Below are 20,368 nucleotides of genomic sequence, written 5' to 3' on the forward strand. Positions count from 1 at the left end.
GAGGCAAATAGGAAACGCGGGACCGGAACCGTATAGCGAGACCCTTAGCGCGAATCCAGATGGCTTTCCCAAGGATTTCCATACTGAGACATTTAATGTAGGTAGGTTTGGATTTCTGCGCGGTATCACGGGATTTCGAAGGCACTTAGAATTTAATTTTATCAATTCAATTGTTTTATTTCTTCGATGGGTCTGTATTATAACGTTTTTTATTCTGCTAGCGAGTTTTGTTTGTTAAATTAAGTGATATGAGAGTAAAAAGTGTTCGTTTGAAATCACTACTACATATAATATATCCCTGCTTATTTTGTGGGTGGGATAGCTAATAAAATTGAGACTATAATATCACGTTGCGAGATTATTCGCAGAATTTATCGCGCTCTGCAACTCTCGTTCAAACAGAAACAAATTTGATTTAAAATCTTCACGTAATGGAAGCATAATGTGTTACATTTTCGAAGAATAATGGATATAGCTTCAGTTTCGAAAGTCATTGCATTCTATTGTCGTAGCATCATTTGATTGTAGGTTGCGGCACTCGAAATATCTATTGTTACATTTTGTTTCTTTGTTTAAACACGCCACAATGAAAACCGCAGTGTAACCGAGATTCATTCCGTTATTACATCGCTTTAGATCGCCGGAGTGCCGTCGTCTGTACGTAGTTTGAAATGCGGATAGCGAGCACCGTTGATACTTACACTGAATTTGTTCAAGCGTTTTCGACATTATTTTTGCTATATACCGAAAAATATACATTAATATGTATTTAATTTTATTATGAGGCAAATAGAGGAACTTCGTTTAGTTTCTTAATACCTTAAAGACTAAAAACATTTTTAATTTTTAATCATAAAATTACAAGTAAGCCCTAAAATATCAATTATTGTTATTCAAACTTTTCTCCGTTGTTGTTTTTTTATCATCGTCGAGAAAAGGAAACGTAATTGATGTAAATATAAAAGTTGAAAGATTTATAAATTGACTGAAAGCGTCCAGTACTTATATTCTATTATTTATTACGGTTATTTAGTTGGATATATACATCATGGACTTAATGTTGTATTAAGTGATCACTCGCAACTCTAGACATATCATACCCTAGTCTACCTACCATACACCTACCTACCTATCTTACTCTACCCTATCCCTACCCTAGACATATCATAGGTCATAGTACTAAATTGTATTATTTAACGGTTATTATACTCTTCATGCGTTGTTCACTTTGCGGCACAGTAGGTAGGATGGCGGTAACCATTCTTGCCACAATCCGTCCTACCAATAAACCTGATTGCCGATCGCAGTATCTTTTATAATATTCAGAAAATGCTGATGCCCATTCTCCGGCGACATTCTTTGTTGTCTTTTACGACAGGAACGTTTACTAGGCCGTATTGCCTATTTATCCTACTTCGTATTACATTGGATACATAAATTAGGCTAGGTATATGTACGAAAATCGTATGGAGGAGGTTCAACCCTAATGTGTTCATTGAACCTTAGATCCAAGGCTGAGCTTCGTTTAGGAATTTGCATGTGGTCCTCCTCAAAACACGGGCGTTATTTGCATCCGTGCATGCTATTTAATATTATCACATAATTTATGTTGTATGTTCAGTTAAAATGACAATCGAAAGTAAGATGGTAATGTAGGTGTGGTGTTACGATAAATTTTAAGCTATTGCATAGCTTTTGTCACGGGCTTTGAGCGACCGAATCAAGAAATTCCGTAACGAAAATAAAACCTAACACCCCCCACTTCACCTACGATGTAGCTTGCGTTCAACACAATCACACGTTGCGCTTGTGTAGTGTTTGTGAATAAGTGCGCGGCGTGACGTCGCACTGCATGCGCATCATGAAAAGTCTGCCCATCTCTCTCTCACGCGGTCTAGCTTATGAGTGTGAATGGGACAGTTAATGTTTTGCTTTTGTTAATGTTTATAAATATAGCGTGGTCTTATTTTATTAATGTTTTAATATTAAATTATTATTTTCTAATTATAATCGCATTAGTTGATAAAATATGCTATGCAATAGCTTTACCGCGGCAGTCCCCGAGTGCCACATGTGTTTTTATTTTTTTAAATACGGCTTAGTTGTTGTCTACAATCATATTTATATTGTGATAAGATAGATAAAAACATTGAGATATGTTATTCTTCTTCTTTGTATTCTTGTCTTACCCCACATCCCGTGGAGTTAGTGCAGGATGTCCTCCTATTATGTTGCATTGGTAAGAGTTTTAGTACCCGCTTCTGACTTCAACCCTCCTAGGGCTTAATCTCCAGTATTATATCAATTGCATCGTTGCCATATATAGTAGTAACTTTCTTCTTTTAGTGTTTACTACCAGACCCGGCAGACTTCGTAGTGCCTCAATCGATAAATAAAAGATCTAAACTTTTGTATAAAATAAACTTAAAACAAACAAAATGAATTCGTCCGACGGGGGACACATCAAAGGTAAAATAAAATTGTTATTTTTATTTAATTCCGAGCATTTTCATAGTTATTCACATTTTAACCCTTCTCTGGACTTCCACAAATAATTCAAGACCAAAATTAGCCAAATCGGTCCAGCCGCTCTCGAGTTTTAGCGAGACTAACGAACAGCAATTCATTTTTATATTTATAGATTTCACTTCATCCGCTCTTTGTTTTATGAATTTCATTGTATCATTATTAAGATTAACAATGAAATTTTGATTGATCAAATACCAAGAGATGGAAATATCACATTTAATATATGCCAAAACAATTATTTACACGAACCATTACGAATACCATTGTTTAATTTTATAGTTTAACACATGAGTAAAGAAAGTAACAAAAAATATATTCTTCAATTCCCTTTTTAATTTTTCTTGTAAATTTATGTAATGTACTTTTGCATTCAGTCGAAATTATGCAAATAAGAAGTAAAGAAAACCCTGACCCTCTAATGAACAAAAGAAAAATTAGCTCATGTGAATGAAATCTCTTCCGTATTGTTCTCTGGGCTAGCCGTTGTTACCTACTCTTAAATGTCATCCTTTTGTTGTGTGTAATTATGTATTTACTTTAAAATTTATTATTGTACTTTACTCTGAAACGATGAAAGCTTAGTGTATTCTTATGAGTTTGAATTTTAAATATGGTAGCAACTTGACTTTGTCCTTTTTTGAGGAAGGTTTACTGGTGGCCTTTCCAGTTTCACTAGGGCAGGTGGGCGAGCAAAAGCTTAACCTGGAGGGTAGGGATTTGCTAGCCGCTGCTCGAGCGCTTGCGGAGGAGACCTTTCAACTCAAGGAAACCTGCTTCGCGTATGAATCTTGTCCCTGGCGTTATTAATATCTATAAGTGAGATCTTGCCAGATGGACTTTGATTGTATAAAGTTTATCTGAATTTAAATTTCATAGCAATGAATATTCGAGTAGGTTGACAAAAGTCGCGTCTCAGTTTCTTAAAGAAAAGTGTTTCCGTCACGTACGGTGAGATCTGACATACTAGCATAGATTCTTCTCAGTCGCATGCACTCTTGGCAGAGTGATCGTGGTCATCACTTCGGGTAGTGGTGCGCTTCACCAGACGTCGCCATTCCTCGCGTACCGCGGCCCTTTTTGTGCACTCGTTAACGGGACCGTTTAGAGCTGCCTTTATTTGGTCGGTCCATCGTAACGGTGATCTGCCGCGCGGTCTTGTAACCTCTATCATGCCCTGCACCTATACAGCATAGATAAGTAATTGCTAAACATGATATAGTTATAAAAGCGCTATCAATGTTATGATGGAAAAGTAAATCGGCTTTGAAGGAATGCAAATTAAAACTTGTGTCGTAGACATAACTGGAACTGCTGTTATAATAATATATTAAATTGTATATTATTATATATAAGATAACACTAACTGTCAAGAAAAGATTATTTAAAAAAAATTGAGCGTGCTTAGCACAATATTCAAATGTCGATACATTACGTGTTAGTCGTTGGTGACCAAGAAAAATGTAAAGTATCCGAAATGTTAAATAATAAAACGCGAGATTGAGCCGTGAATGTAATTTGTAATTGAAAAAGTAGCATTAATTAAATATCTAAAAATTAAATTGAAATTTAAAAAATTATATACTGCGTATCATAGTCAGCATGCATAGTGTTTAACACAACTTGGTCCCACGTTTTAATATCAGACCTGTGCGAATAAGCGTTCACATCACCGCACATAAAACGCGCAAGCCATTTAATACGGTAATTAAAGTTGCGTTATTGTTCGACATATTGCGTTGTGTGTTTTCACCGAGCTCCCTGAGCTATGTTTTCGGAGATTAGCGGCAATGGGGACGACGTATTCCCGTGTATTTAATGCTACGCCTATGCGACGTCACGGATCGTTTTGCATGATTTTGAAACTCCACAATTTAATGAAGAACTATGTATTGATTGAAATTTATATACTACAGACATTCAATGCATCCGTGAATTTGCTAATTTACCTCTAATAGTAACAGAAATGAATTGTGCTGTCTTCGAGAGAACTCAACGGGTACTGGTGGTAGGACCTCTTGTGAGTCCGCGCGGGTAGGTACCACCATCCTGCCTATTTCTGCCGTGAAGCAGTAATGCGTTTCGATTTGAAGGGTAGAGCAGCCGTTGTAACTATACTTGAGCCCTTAGAACTTATATCTCAAGATAGGAGGTGCATTTACGTTGTAGATGTCTATGGGCTACTTTAACCACTTAGCACCAGGTGGGTTGTGAGCTCGTCCACCCATAGAATGCAATAAAAAAATCAGAACGGAATTATACTGCCTTCGAGAGAACTCAATGGGTACTCAAGAAACAGTAAAATATTTTTGTTTTCATAAATATTTTTAATTCGTTCAAATAATCTGTATTAATGAACGATACGATTTTGAAGATTTTCTCATAAGAGTGCATAGAAGAGTGCATAGACATCAGAAATAATTTCCAAAGATACTTCATAGCACCTGTACGGTTTTAGCCGGAATACATTATTACTTCTGGACATAAACATGTACAGACAATGGCACATGCCCATGCTGACTTTTAATACGCCCTAGTAAATTCAGGTTGGCAAGACCGTAAGAACGACCCTATTACTACGCAAGGATAGCACACAGCGAACATTAACTTAACTTTACTCGTTTAGCACACATTTCTCTGACCAACTCTGTGTGAGCACTAACAAATTACCAGTTAAGAGGTAGCCCTAAACTAATTTAGCCTATGGCTCTAAAAAGCTGTAATTTAGTTCGCTTTTCACTGTGATATTAGGGTTACAAAAAGCATAGCTTATAAGGGTGAAATGGCGTGGGTAGATCGGGCGGTTTTGTTATATTAAATATCACTGTGACTCGACTGTTTCTGTGCGAGCCATTGTTGAAAACGAGTGTGAAGTTAGTGCTATTATTTTTGTATGCGATTCAACAAATAACGATTCAAGTAAAGATTGTTGTTATACAAATGCCATTGGCGACAATTACGTCACGGCTTATTCATTAAAAGCGAACAAAAAGCGATTTTTTTCCTGTGTTTTGTCTTTTTCTGCTTGTTACATTAAAGTTAATTCAAGGACCCAGTGATGGATTGATGCGTAGGGTGACCTGATTTTTTAGCAAAATTTCAGAAAAGAAAAAAAGTAAAGACAGAAAAAGTCTCCTTTGAAAATGAATTTGGATTAATTTTTAGAAAAAAATTATGAATAAAAATATTGGATCAAAATTTATTGTAACATTAAGAGCGGTGTGAATTCTGTTACGTATTTTCAGATCCAGATGTAACAGATTTCATTTAATACAGCTTAGGATTTCTCTAGTAAGAAGTGAAAAGAAAGAACTATAGATAAAGGATTTTCTCCGAATCTTGCCAGTCGTGGATATACTCAATACTTATTTACAGTTTCTGTGGTCACGGACGATTTACTGTAAATTATTCGAAACGTCAGAAATAATATAATGACAGTAAAAAAAGCGAAATTAAACAACCGTAAAAGTAATTTTAATTATATGTACATAATAATATATGTATTTTCTGTACCTTAAAGTGATGCAATAAGGTTGATAATATGGTAAAATAACTTGATGTAATTAATCATCTATCATAGGTATTCCTTTTTTGAAAATAATTACAAGTATGAAAACAGATAGGAACATTATTTTAAATTAATGAAAGTTATAGTTTATCGGATGAAAATATTAATTTAATCCGATCCCATTAAACTCATTGTTGACATCTGTTATAGTAATAATAATGTTAATGGCATCAGAGATGAATGTGTTGAATGTGAATGGGAAAACAGTGGTAGTTTAGTGGCTAACAACTCAATGTTGGGTGCACAGATGCTCGGATAACGAGAATACGACTCGCTCGCAGCTTTAAAATACAAACGGGAGCCAATGCAAATTTAATCAGTAAGCTCTGTTGGGCCCCGTAAATTCTACCTTTCTCTGTCATCGTACTATCTTACGTAATTCACCTTCATTCCTTTAAACGCTTGTTCGCAGCTACAAAATGGATGTTCAAAAGCGTTTCACGATATTGTGATATTTAATTCACGAGTCATTATTAGATTCCGCTTTTTTTGAGCTTGATTAATTAAATTTTAATTTATTCTCTCTGTACGAATTTAGTGTTTTTCCTCTTCAATATTCAAGCACTTCTTCAAAGTCTAATATTATCATCTGGGTTTAGTAATGGTTTATGTTACTGGTAAATAGACGTCTCTTTCACCTCTCAAATCGGTGCGTAAGATTGCTTTTGCGACAGAAATAGTGTGGTTGGAACTATTTACAGTAACGATTTTTATTATACGATTTTATTTCTTAAACGACAATACGTATCCTGATTTCTGAGAATATATGTGCACAGGTGGCTACAGCTGAATTCAAAACTATCATCTCAGATCTTAATATGAGTGACGGCAAGGATATTGTAATATCTTGGCTCCGAAAATGGATATAAAAATCGGGTGAGCCAAGACTTCGTGCCCAATAAATTTTAGGGATTCTGATACCTATGATGAAATATTAATTTAATAGCGTAAGAGACGTTCTTCTCATATGTTATCTACCAATCTTTAACTCTTTGACCATTCATTTTTATATGAAAAAATAAATCATGTAGAAATCGACTAACTCTTTGAAACCGTAGAATTAAAAACGAGGCTTGTGGAGAGTATTAAACGGTAGGCAGTGGCTTGGCTCTGCCCCTGGCATTGCTGAAGTCCATGGGCGACGGTAACCACTCACCATCAGGTGGGCCGTATGCTCGGCTGCCTACAAGGGCAATAAAAGGTCCTTATTTGAATATATTTTTTTAAATACGATTTAAAATAAATTGGGAATGGTCGTGACCCACATTCAATTCCCAAAATGAACAATGAAAACGGTAACTCAATTAAAATATCGACGAAATTAAAATTAAATATTTGCTTGGAATGATTCTGATGATTGACATGCTTTTGGCGTTCTCTCGAAATATTGGATTCAATATAATTTTCAAAGTTCAGCTCTAGTTCAAATTCTATACAGTTTAGTTGGCAACTAAATTGTACATAACTTCATTCAGGTAAGCTAAAACTTAATCGAATTTTGCAAGTAAATTACATTTTATTGAAAATACATCTGAATTTGCTTCATCTTTTAAATGTAAATATTGGATAGAACACGATTAGCTCAAAGTCGCGGATTATTATAGCTGCGATTTTAGATAAACCTATTTTCTTATTGCATACGTAATAATTTCAGAAAATTTTCATTCGTACTGTATTCAGTTCCCAAAAAATGTTAGTAGTACTTACTCATACGTTCTGCAAATATGTATTCACTATGTCCAATATTAAACATCCACTGGTTATATCACCTATTCATTTGGAATTCGAATGGAAATTTCTAGTATTTTGGTAATCAAAATGTATTCACACAAAATGGATTCCATTTTGGTGACAAGTAAACTAATCGCGGATTTCGTTGGCGGTGACAGTTCGGTGCAGAATGTTGGCAGTTTGCGAACAAACTATGATAAATTGAATCCTACTCATACACGTCGTACATTAGGTGTTTTTTGTACGGATCTGATGATTTGGAATTGTAAGATGCAAATCCAGGCATATAATTATGAATTAAAATATTATTAAAAATTTCTGTATTCAATGGTTTCAAGCTATATCCCCGGAAACAGACATAGACGAGAAAAAACAAATCACATTGAAAAAGGTATGGCAAATCATTTAATAAAGGTATTGACTTTGATGTTAAAGTATCGGGATGATCAAGTATGGTTCAATGAAGACTCTAATGATTTGGAATAATCTCAAACGAATTATCCTCAAATCTCTCAGACAGGTACAAAGGTTGACACAAGATAAGCACGGAGTATTCAAAGAAGTCCTCTTGCATATCATGTAGTGATCCGACTCAGATTTCGCCGTGACTCGCGAAACATAACATTAAATACGCTTTATTAGAATTTATGGCGCGTCTACAGTATGTTGATGTTATTATGGATATTGAACTGACAAAGAGTGGATCTTCCACTGAGCAGACCATTTTGTTCGACGGTAGACGCACGGCCCAAGGATTCTAGTTCAGAATTAGTATAATATAACATAGCTACAATCTTATGATAAAAAAATTCTATGAAATTTTTGTTTTTTTTTTATTGCCTTTGTAGGCAGACGGGCATACGGCCCACCTGATGGTGAGTGGTTACCGTCACCCATGGACTTCAGCAATGCCAGGGGCAGAGCCTAGCAGCTGCCTACCGCTTAATACTCTCCACAAGCCTCGTTTGAAGAAGGACATGTCATAGCGCTCGGGAAACACCATGGAGGGGAGCTCATTCCATAGCCGGATGGTACGTGGCAAAAAAGATCTCTGGAAACGCACTGTGGATGACCGCAGTGGCTCCAGGTAGTATGGATTAACTCTACTCCGGTGGCGGGCGGTGCGATGGTAAAAACGAGATGCTGGTATCATCTCGAACAATTCCTCAGAGCACCCCCATGGAACATACGGTACAAAATACAGAGGGAACCGAAGTCCCTCCGCAGACCCAGAGGTTCCAAACGAATGTTCTACCCAGAGCGGAATAGAGTTTCAATTCAATCGTATAAGTAATTTAGGACGTGTAATATACGAAGTAAGTCATTTATCACATTAATATATTATATTGTGCATAAAAAGATTTAAATTCGTAGAGTTTTTGAAAGAATGTGATGAAGAAATTGTTAACATTGAATCAACAAAATCTAGCACGATAGTTAATTTTATTTTAAATTTCAAATATAATCTCTTTATGAGTAATCCTTAGTGCTTTTCATAATCCAAGTTTATCTTCTTTTGTTTTATACAAAATTATTCAAGAAAGTCACGTTTTGGCCATTTTTTGATAACTTTTCTCATCTAATTAAGATTTTATGACGGGGAAGCGTGAATTTGACCGCAATAATGTTGTTTCTTTATAAAATGCAAAAATCCTTGAAGTTAAATAGGATTGGTAAGAATGCTCCTAAAAATTATAATAAGAACTTTTTTGTTATTATTATTGGAGAGCAGAACGAAATCATTTTAATGTTAATGTTTTTTTTATACATTTTTTATATATGTAAACCACACTATGAGTCGTAGCGATGGTATATTCAATAATATCAAATGCTACTATCTATATATATAAAAATGAATTGCTGTTCGTTAGTCTCGATAAAACTCGAGAACGGCTGGTCTGATTTGGCTAATTTTGGTCTTGAATTATTTGTGGAAGCCCAGAGAAGGTTTAAAAGGTAGACACATATATGAAAATGCTCAGAATTAAATAAAAATAACAATTTTGTTTTCCCTTTGATGTATCCCCCGTCGGACGGATTCCTTTTGTTTGTTTTAAGTTTATTTTATACAAAAGCTTAGGCTTTTTATTTATCGATTGAGGCACTACAAAGTCTGCCGGGTCAGCTAATTCATTAATAAATTAATATTCGAATCAAAATACAACCAGCTATTTAAAACTCATGGCAACAGATTTAATTTAAAAATATCAATCGACTCTTCGTAAACTAATTTCAATACTTGACGTTCTAAATTGACGTATTGATAAAAATATTTTTCGAACATCGTTTACAGCTCATCAATTTCTCGGTTCTAATATCAAAAGACAAAAGGGGCCGCCATTGTACTGTGTCAACGTATCGGAACGTTGTCTAACTCACGTAAAGTATAAATTGGTTTTGAGGAGCCCCTGATAAACACGAAAGGCTGTGTCAACCGAATTTGTATTTTAATATGTGAAAAGAAAGATCATTTTGTTTTCATCGCGTGTGTTGCGACTTTAATTATTTGAATGGCTTTTGAATTGGATAAGCATGCGTTGTTTTTGTTAATAAATATTAAACTTACAAAGGCGTGGTACTTTAATGATACATAATTATATATACCAAAAAAGAATTTTTAATCAAAGACATAATGACATTTTTGAAAGGTTTTTTCTAGAAGGACGATCTATGATTTTTTTCAAAAATTGTTTCGGCAGAGCTTCTTTTTAATTACGTAACTTTTTAAATGAAGTTGACGTGCTTACGACGATCTTGGTGTTACGTGGTCACTGAAGCCCATAACCTTCACAACTGGAATGATCTTGAAACATCAGATCGAATTCTCAATTGTCGTCTGCCTGTAACTCCTTTTTTTACTGGCCGTCCTAACCTTTAGTCCGGAGAATCAATTACTTCTTTGCATTAAAAATATCCAGTATCGTAGTACCCGTATAAGTTTCTAACATGACCACACTGCATCTATCATCGTAAATATATAAAAAAAAACACGTGTGGTACTCGGGGACTGCCACGGTAAAGCTATTGCATAGCATTTTTTATCAACTTATGCAATTATAATTAGACAATAATAATTTAATATTAAAACAATAATAAAATAAGACCACGCTATATTTATAAACATTAACTGTCCCCTTCACACTCATAAGCTAGACTGCGCGAGAGAGAGAGATGGGCAGAATTTTCATGATGCGCGTGCAGTGCGACGTCACGCCGCGCTCTTATTCACAAACACTATACAAACGCAACGTGTGAATGTGTTGAACGCGAGCTGGTAGGCGAAGTGGGGGTGTTAGGTTTTATTTTCGTTACGGAATTTCTTGATTCGGTCGCCGCGCTCAAAGCCCGCGATAAAACCTTTTTTTTTATTGTCCTTGTAGGCAGACGAGCATACGGCCCACCTGATGGTGAGTAGTTACCGTCGCCCATGGACTTCAGCAATGCCATTTTTAAGCTATGCAATAGCTTAAAAATATCACATTAATTAATACATAAATCTTTATTATAATATGTACGGCGTTGTATACTCGTACTATGTGTATTTATGTATACCGTGTGTATGCTTGTATTTGTATTTAATACTACATTATCATTATTATATTTTTATTGATTTCACTAAAATAAGGGATGCGCCCACCATATGACTCTACACCACCCTTGGTTGCCTGGTATTCTTTATGCCTTAGGAATTTAGTTCCACTGTACTTTTGTGCATAAAGTTTAATAAATAAACACATAAGAAATCACTAGGCCGCGTCTAATCAAACGTCATGAAACATGTTTTACAACGTTAAACACATTTCAATAATAAACGAAGGGCCCGTTCTCGCTTAATCAACACAGACATAAACCAGCCACCCCCCAACGCTAACGAGTACCCAACAGCGATTCCTTCTAACTAGTAAAGTTAACTGCACCTTACTATTGCTTTCGAGATAACAAGATCGGTAACATTGTGTTTCTGACTCATTTAGCGTCACTTTAACTTCGTTACTCGGTTGCGCGGTTCGATAATTCTGTGAGCGTGTAATGAATTTTGTTTGATGTAATATTATGTAGTGTTGTGCCTTCTTTGATATTTCGTATTCATGTATTGTTCGAAGTCTGATTTTTTTAACTAAACTAATTATAGCTTCTTGGCAGAAGAAGTAGGGTTTTTCAGGGTTTGAAAAAGACAAATATGGATTTATATTAAATAGTTTAAAAATCTGAATTTTGATATGAAGTAATTAATGAAAACAATAATAAAAGAATAACTGGAAACAAATAATCCACGATCATCCGGCACCGTATTAGGATTCCTTTTATAATGGGTACCAGACTAACATACGAGTACATACTTATATACAGACGTTTAAATGTATACATAAAAAGAAAATAAACACCCAGACAAAGAGTAAAAAAAACCTGTTAATCACACGAATGTTTGCCCGCGGTGGGAATCGAACTCGCGACCCTTGGCGTAAGAGTCCAGGGCAGTAACTACTGCACCGAGTCAGTAAAAATAAATCATTTATAAATGAAATAGTCACTCCTTTTTAGGTTGAGGGTTCGAGATGACGTGAATAAATTTACGTAATAGTGCGCACGTGATTTCATCAATGACGAAATACAATTTTGATCAATGTCGAATAATTGAATTTTGGCATTCATATTTATGGGTTCTTTTAAAACTTTAATTATTGGGTTTTAATATTCTCATTTCATTTTGTCTAGAGTGCAGCTATGCTAAAACACTGTTTTTAGTTTTAAAACTGTTTTGCCTTTTGATATCGTAAAAATCCCCGAAGAATTAATCATATCGGCTTCTTAACCAAATAAATTGAACAATTTCATAAAATTGTTTCAAAGATAACCACCTAAGCGAATATTAAATTTTTTATGAGAAATTCAAATATTAAAATATTAATTTTCAATCCTTCGAGTGCATTTTTGTAAAACTATGAGTCTTGTTGTGACCGGAATTATTTATTCAAAGATTATATCAATTACCCACATATGAGGTGGAAGGCTATAATTACTTGAAAATAAAACAAGCGCTCAACATGCGAGCCGTGATTTGTGGCAGGTCTAATTAATGGGAATCACTCAATCCAAATTCGAATTTTGCATCTTAGAAACAAAGTCCAGATTTGTCTAGAACCATTTCGACCGAGTGTAATTTACAGCTTAATGTTTCGAATTCGTTATTCATGACTTCGAATTTAGAAAGTACAATTTTTTTTTTAAATAAAAAAAACATTATTTTCTTTTGATTCTTATATTGTGTTTAAAATAATTTCTGTTTTAAATTTCTGTAAAATGAATGTAAATGTAAATTCTGCAAAAGAAATGTTTTTTTTAAATAAGTGATTTAATTGAAACTACGATTTTTTGTTCAAAATTCATAGGTTTTACATATTATATTGTAGAATAAAAGTCAAGAATAAAATGAAGTGATCAGTTAGTATTATAAATGCACTACTGTTTAAAATGAATTCAAACTGAATTCTACTTTGAATAGATTTAATAATCATTCGATTTAAAGTAAATCGCGAAGTACACGCGCCTATTTCTCATTCAGATCATAAGTTTAACTTCGAAATATGAATTATGAAGCCCATTAAAAGTTATGATAACAATGTTCGTTTAGTATAACCAAATCCCACATATGTACGTAAAAATCATATATATTACCCGAGTCAAACGCGACACTCAAATGGGGGTGAAATCCTCTTGAGATTTTTATGTAAAACACGGAACAGACGTCAAACCCTTCCATACCTTCATTTATATTGTATCTGTAACTTTAATATGTTGTTGGATGTTCTAAAAGACTATATTAAAATTTGAAATTGGCTAGATAGAAGATTACCACAGTAAATATAACATACATTCTTCTTCTTCTTCGTCGTTTTCTTCATTACTGAAGGTCGTGTCCTTGAAACTTGACCGTGGCCTGTCTCGTGAGCTGTTTCCACCTCATCCGGTCCTCAGATTCTTGAATTGCGGTTACTACTGGCAGCCCAGTTAGGGCGGTTATTTGATTCCACCAGCGGCTAGGTGATCGGCCGCGGTGTCTCCTTCCTTCTACTTCGCCCGTCACAATAACTTTGTCCAAGTTATCTGACTGTCGGCGGGCAATGTGATTGAAATAGCTGAGGATCCTCTGGTAACAGATTGCTGAGAGCCTGACTCGGGTACAAAGCTGATCCAGAATAGGATACATACGTGGTCTGAAAATATCGTTGCTGAAACAGAGATGCGAATAAGCAATTAGCCTGAAGTAAATGAAAAACATAATTCATTCATTGAACGAATTTGTTTTAACTAAACTAAACTATTTTGTTTTATTTGAAGCAGCCGTAGCCGTAGTAGCAGTTTCTGAGGAATTATTCGAAACGATTCCGTCGTCTTTTTACTATCATCACATCAGCCGCCATCGGAGCGGACTTCATTTCCAATAACAGCTATTATTTTCGTACTAAAATCCAAAAAGATCCTTTTTGCGGATCATAAAATAGATAATTAACATTGTAATATCACTATGTAATTAACATTTTATCACTATATATTATTGACGAGTGCTACACTGGACTGAAAAATGATTAATTCCAAACAGACAGATTTAAAAAGTAGTTGTGAGAAAACAATAACTTTAAATATATCAAACAAAATAAAGACAGATTGTTGCAATAAATGAATCTACTAGTAGATAGAATCCTTACCGACGAAAGTGTTCGGAACGCAAAAGTAAAAATAAGAATACGTGTACATATTAAACGGATTTTCAGTATTATTTATCGCCTGAAATACAGTGGTGTCATTTACGTGTGTCCTGTACACATGTGAGCGAACCCATTTGCAAGTCGACTGCTTCGTTCCGCTGTGTGTACGCTGTTTAATTTTTCATACCGACAGTTGGATTTTTTTTGATTAATTAGCTTTTCCCTCCTCGTGTCACAGTGTTTTGTAACATTGCGTCGTTGGCTTTTCATGCGTAGGAGAACGGTCTAGAACGGTGCCTCGGCGTCACGGTATGTAAACTTTTAGGATTGTGTTTCTAGTTTGAATATTCAACTTCAGACTTTAAAAAAAAAATTGGGCCCAAAAAAACTTTATATGGGTTTTTATTGCCCTCAAACAAAGTTGAGCAGGCCGCCCAATTGATGGTAAGTCTTCATTGTCGCCCACAGTCATCGACGATGCGAGAGGCTTAGCCAGGTCGCTGTCTACCGTAAAAAACTTATAGAGAGAGATATGTCATAATAGTGTGGGTTTATCACAGAGGAATGTTGATGAATGTAAATGATCTCCAGAAATACATTGTGGATGAAGGTAGTGTTTTCGAGTGTTGAGCACGAAATCCACAATGTTTCTTGTTCTTATATAATACTAAAATTAAAATCTCTAAGATTTCATTCGTATACATGTGATTGTGTAGTCCTTTGTCTCTTTCGTTGGCATTCAGATTTCAACGTGATCGAAAGAGACGAACTATAAATCTCATCATTCTTAAAGCCATGTGTTTCGTATCGATTAAAATCCTCAAGATCTGCTACTACCATTAGGCTTTAGGCAATAGCTTTAAATGCGAAGGAATGATGACTAAATCGCTCCTTTTTACTTATATTTTTACTTATAAGAGAGAAAAACATTGCTTCATTTTAATTCAAATTGATTTATTGCAAATTCATGGGAAGAATTGTAGTTGCACTGGATTCTTAATTAGAAATTTAAGCAAAGAAAATTATTCCCTTCGTATCAATTTATCATGAAACAATCTTAAGTGTTCTGAAAATATGTCTATAAGCATATGCGTAATACGTATACTATGCGTAATTTAAAATTTTCTAATTAATAAAATATCCGTAATATTTCAATAATTTTACTGACCAAGGTCTACTTAGTGGATTCCGTCTGGCCTCAGAATTCCAAGATTAAGGTGGAGTATCTCGACATCGAAGATTGTAAGCGTTCATTAGCTAATGTTTCATCAATCTTCATCAATTAATTATATAACGGGCAGTTCTTTGATGACAGCTTTTATTAAAGTGAACTGTTTTGCTGTGAAGCATCCAGTGATGCGTGGTAGTAAAACCGAAAGAAATGCCGTGTCGGCAAACGACATGATTTCACTCAGAGAGTCATGTCTCCTTTATATCCCGGCTCCCAGACGCCTTCATACTAGATACAGCGTTACTTCTCTGGATGAGTTGGATTTTTTATTTTATTGCCAACAGGAGCTTACTGCCCCACCTGGTGTTAAGTGAAGCCTATAGACATGAACAACGTAAATGCCGCCATTTGCCATGAGACATGACTGAGGCTCAGTTTCAAAGTACAACGGCTTCACGGCAGATATAGGCGGGACCTACCTACCCTGGTGGTACCTGCCGGTGCGGGCTCACAAGACGTCCTTACCGTCAGTATATACAGCATGTGGCCTTATATTAGTTTACCGCTTGGATTTTTCAATACTGAATTTTGTTAGAAAATATTTCATATTAAACTTAATCAGTGGGCGTTGATGTTGAAAAAAAAGCAGTTCAACGGTGGAAAGATACAATTTTCTCCTGTGTTCTTCGTAATTTGAAATACACAGCAGAGATTAGTTTCATGAGAAGAATCCTTTCTCAAACGGGTGTTACACCCGAAGGTTCATTATAATGCCCCGAAATAGACCATTCATTTTATTGCAGCACAATTTCTTGTAGGCTTCCCTCCTAATGTTTTTGTTTATTTATCATTTAACATGGCCTATGTCTAATGAAATTCCCGGTCGTTATTTTAAGCGATGACGATTTTCCCTTTCTGTTCTTGTATTATATAATTCATATCTCCGTGTTGGGTGTTCATTTTAAGAAGGACCTTTAATGTACCTGTATTTTGATTTCTTTGACATTAAATCAGATTTCTAGGCAATCGTTGAGATTTATAAAAAAAAGGAATGTTGCATATTGCTTTGATAATTTTTGACGTTATCACAAAATATAATTTGATTTTTTTTATAACTCTTAAAACACTCTATTTTCATTCATATAATTTTATCGTCAACAGCCTGATTAATTGTGCATTTGATTGCTATAGCAAGCTCATATGGCTACAGAAGCTCATAGATATCAAGAACAAGAACTCTATCTACCTACCCACAAATATCTACCCTGAACCTAGAGACTAAAGTCTCAAATTTGTTGTAACAAAGTTATCCTGTCTCTTGAAACTAATCCCAAGACTGTTTGGCTGTAAATAGGCCGATGGTAATACAAGCTGGGGCACAAACGATTGTTGTTTCTTGTCCTTATCCTGGATTATGTGGGGTTGGCGCAATATGTTCTCTTACCATGCTGCATAGGGATTCGATACAAATTTTACTGCCTGCCTGTTATCAACCCTCCAGCAATATAGCAATAGGTATACCATGTGAAAAGATTTTTGTGTCTTCTTTTGGGTGTCTTTTACTTCATCCGTTTTTGGTTTTATGATTTGCATATTATGCATTATTCTTTTCCATTTTTGCATTTTTTATGCATTTTTATGCATTATTCCTGTACATTTAAACTAAAATTTAGATTTGCTAATAACAACATTACTAAGTATATATTTTATGTTTTTAGTTATTGTATCTCGCAGCTAGTTTTGTTTTTTATAAATTAAATTAATTTTAGGGTATATTGCATAATTTTAAATAATTAATTGTTCTCCATTTTTCCCTTAAATGGAAAGGTTTATTGAATGCTGAGCTCTTGAAATTTACATAAAGACTTTAATTAACATTTAACTGGCATTATTATCTCAAGTTAACTAAAGCAATTAGCTTTTAACCTCGTTTTATGCGTTGATATTAAATTTCAAAAGCATAACTTTGAATGGGTAATTTTACATTCCTTCGTATTATTTATGGAATGTTGTAAAAAATGATTTTAGAAATAATATGTTCGGAATGCTTAGTAAAAAGTAAATAAACTTTTAATAGCTTATAATCGAGAAGACTGATTGTATCGAGCTTATTTTAAAACCTGGGATTTTTTAGTACCTCCGATCGCGAAAATAAAAGTCCCATTAAAACAAACTGCTAATCTTCAAGATACTGTTTGCTCTTCGCAATTAGGCGTAAAAATATAATATTCCACGGTATTTAAGCTTAATAAGCTTCGAATAAAACACCTTAGTCGTTAAAAATACAATAATGACTGTATACAGTATTCGGAATGCTCATAATTTCAAAGTAAAGATGTTACAGTAAAAACAGTATTAATTACCTTAATGCAATGAATATTATAAGTTAAACTCTCAATTTAGAGTTCACAATGGCGTTTTACGTAATTTTGCTCTGCACTCAAACATGGACAGGAGTGTAAAGTTGAAAATGATAGTTCAGTAGCCGCCCGCCGCCGGCTGTCACACGCCACTGACTGGAATAGAACGAATCACACGCTCTGCCCCAACGTGAAATTGTCGCCAGTGTTCAACGAAATTGGATGCAGTTCAGATAATAGAATAGTGCACAGCTTACTAATTGTGTCTCTAAAGTTTTGATATCAAACTAGATTGTACATTCACGTAGTCCCGTTACGGTTTTAGGAGATCGTTCATTAATTTCGCAATTTAGTTGAAACAACGGAGCACTTTTACGTTACGTGACCGCGATATCTGAGAGAGCGAAATGTCCTTCGTATGTTTCATAAACTATTTTAAAGAGGTTCTTTAAAGTCAGCAAAAAGAGTACTAATCTATAAAGACTACTAATCTATATACTAATCAATCATGCTTAATCTCTATATATAAAAATGAATTGCTGTTCGTTAGTCTCGCTAAAACTCGAGAACGGCTGGATCGATTTGGATAATTTTGGTCTTGAATTATTTGTGGAAGTCCAGAGAAGGTTTAAAAGGTAGATTAATATGAAAATGCTCGAAATTAAATAAAACTAACAAATTCAAATTCAAATTCAAAATCATTTATTTCAACTTAGATGTCAGTATGACACACTTGTTGAATGTCAAAATACAAATAACAATGTTAACTCTACCACCGGTTCCAAAAAAAAGCCACAGTCCTGAGAAGAACCGGCGAAACAAACTCAGCGGGCTTTTTTTTTTTGTTTTTTCTCAAATATTTTCTTTTTTTTTAAATAAATAGAAATATTCACAATAAAAGAAAAAACAAGTCAAAAAAATACAATTAAAAAAATAATAATAATAATGAAAAATGAAAAGGCCAGGAGCGAGCGCCTCATTCCCACGTAGTGCCATCTAGTAAATAATCCTTAACTTTATAATACGCCTTGTTGCACAAACGTTCCTTAACAGTTTTCTTAAATCTATGAACAGGTAGTAGTTGAACGTTTAGTGAGATCTTGTTGAACAGCTGTACACCCAGCCCCCTAAAAGAGTTGCTTATTTTCTTAATTCGAGCCGCCGGCAACGCAAGCCTATGTTTGTTCCTAGTGTTCACATTGTGCAAATCTCAGACTCTGGGGAATACTTCAATGTTTTTACGCACGTACAATAAATTTTCAAAAATGTATTGGGACGCTAAAGTTAGAATTTTGATTTCCTTAAACTTGTCCCTCAAGGATTCCCTCGGGTGCATATTATAAATAGCACGAATAGCCCTCTTCTGCAGGATGAAAATCATTTCGACATCGGCAGCATTGCCCCATAGCAAAATGCCATAGGACATAACACTATGAAAATAACTAAAATAAACCAGGCGTGCCTATCTTCATTAATATACATTCGTATTTTTTTTACCGCAAACGCTGCAGAACTAAGCCTACTCGCTAACTTGCATATGTGAGGACCCCACTGCAGCTTGGAATCAACTGTTATACCAAGAAAAACTGTCGAATCCACAAGCTCCAGTGTCGCTCCACTTACAGTAATATTAGTGTCAACTTGTCTAACATTAGGTGTGGTAAATTTTATACATTTTGTTTTTTTGTTATTTAATAACAGATTATTAACACTAAACCAATGTACCACGCGCGAGATAGCATCATTCACATCGTCATAATCTTCCAAATGTCGTTTAATTTTAAACAATAATGATGTATCATCAGCGAATAATACGACCTCGTGACGGGTTTCAATAAACTTAGGTAAATCATTGATATATACAAGAAATAGGAAGGGACCCAATATGGAACCCTGAGGAACACCCATATTAAGTAAGACACCGGAAGATCTGGTTCCTTTAACGTCTACCTTTTGGATTCTTCTTAACAATTTTGTTTTTCCTTTGATGTGTCCCCCGTCGGACGGATTCCTTTTGTTTGTTTTAAAATACAAAAGCTTAGTCTTTTATTTATCGATTGCGGCACTACGAAGTCTGCCGGGCGAGCTAGTATTATTACAAATTACTAGGTTCTGTACAAAACTATCACCGGAAAAAAAGGTCTTTTTTAATTGGTTCCAGTTTTTACGAGAATATTACTCATATTAAATTATACGAACAAATATGAGTGGGTGCTTCGTAAAAGCTTGCTTGCTATATTACTCGCGCGATCGACCTTACTTTTTTTACCTTAGTAATTTCAAAGGAAATTTATAAAAATTTTAC

The 20,368-nt window shown here is 34.8% G+C and overlaps 1 long non-coding RNA gene across 1 annotated transcript; it reads right to left on the reverse strand.

Annotated features, from left to right (window-relative positions):
- Positions 1–1,444: 1,444 nt before the first annotated feature.
- On the reverse strand, positions 1,445–18,298 carry LOC149500465 (uncharacterized). The gene is made up of 4 exons (XR_016324891.1): positions 18,067–18,298; positions 13,699–14,055; positions 3,494–3,709; positions 1,445–3,091 (listed from the first exon to the last, which is right to left on the reverse strand). It is a non-coding gene; the product is annotated as an uncharacterized LOC149500465 (long non-coding RNA).
- Positions 18,299–20,368: the final 2,070 nt, after the last annotated feature.

The sequence above is a fragment of the Bombyx mandarina genome, chromosome 21 (assembly GCF_030267445.1).
Source record: "Bombyx mandarina strain Sakado chromosome 21, ASM3026744v2".
Lineage (NCBI taxonomy): Eukaryota > Metazoa > Arthropoda > Insecta > Lepidoptera > Bombycidae > Bombyx > Bombyx mandarina.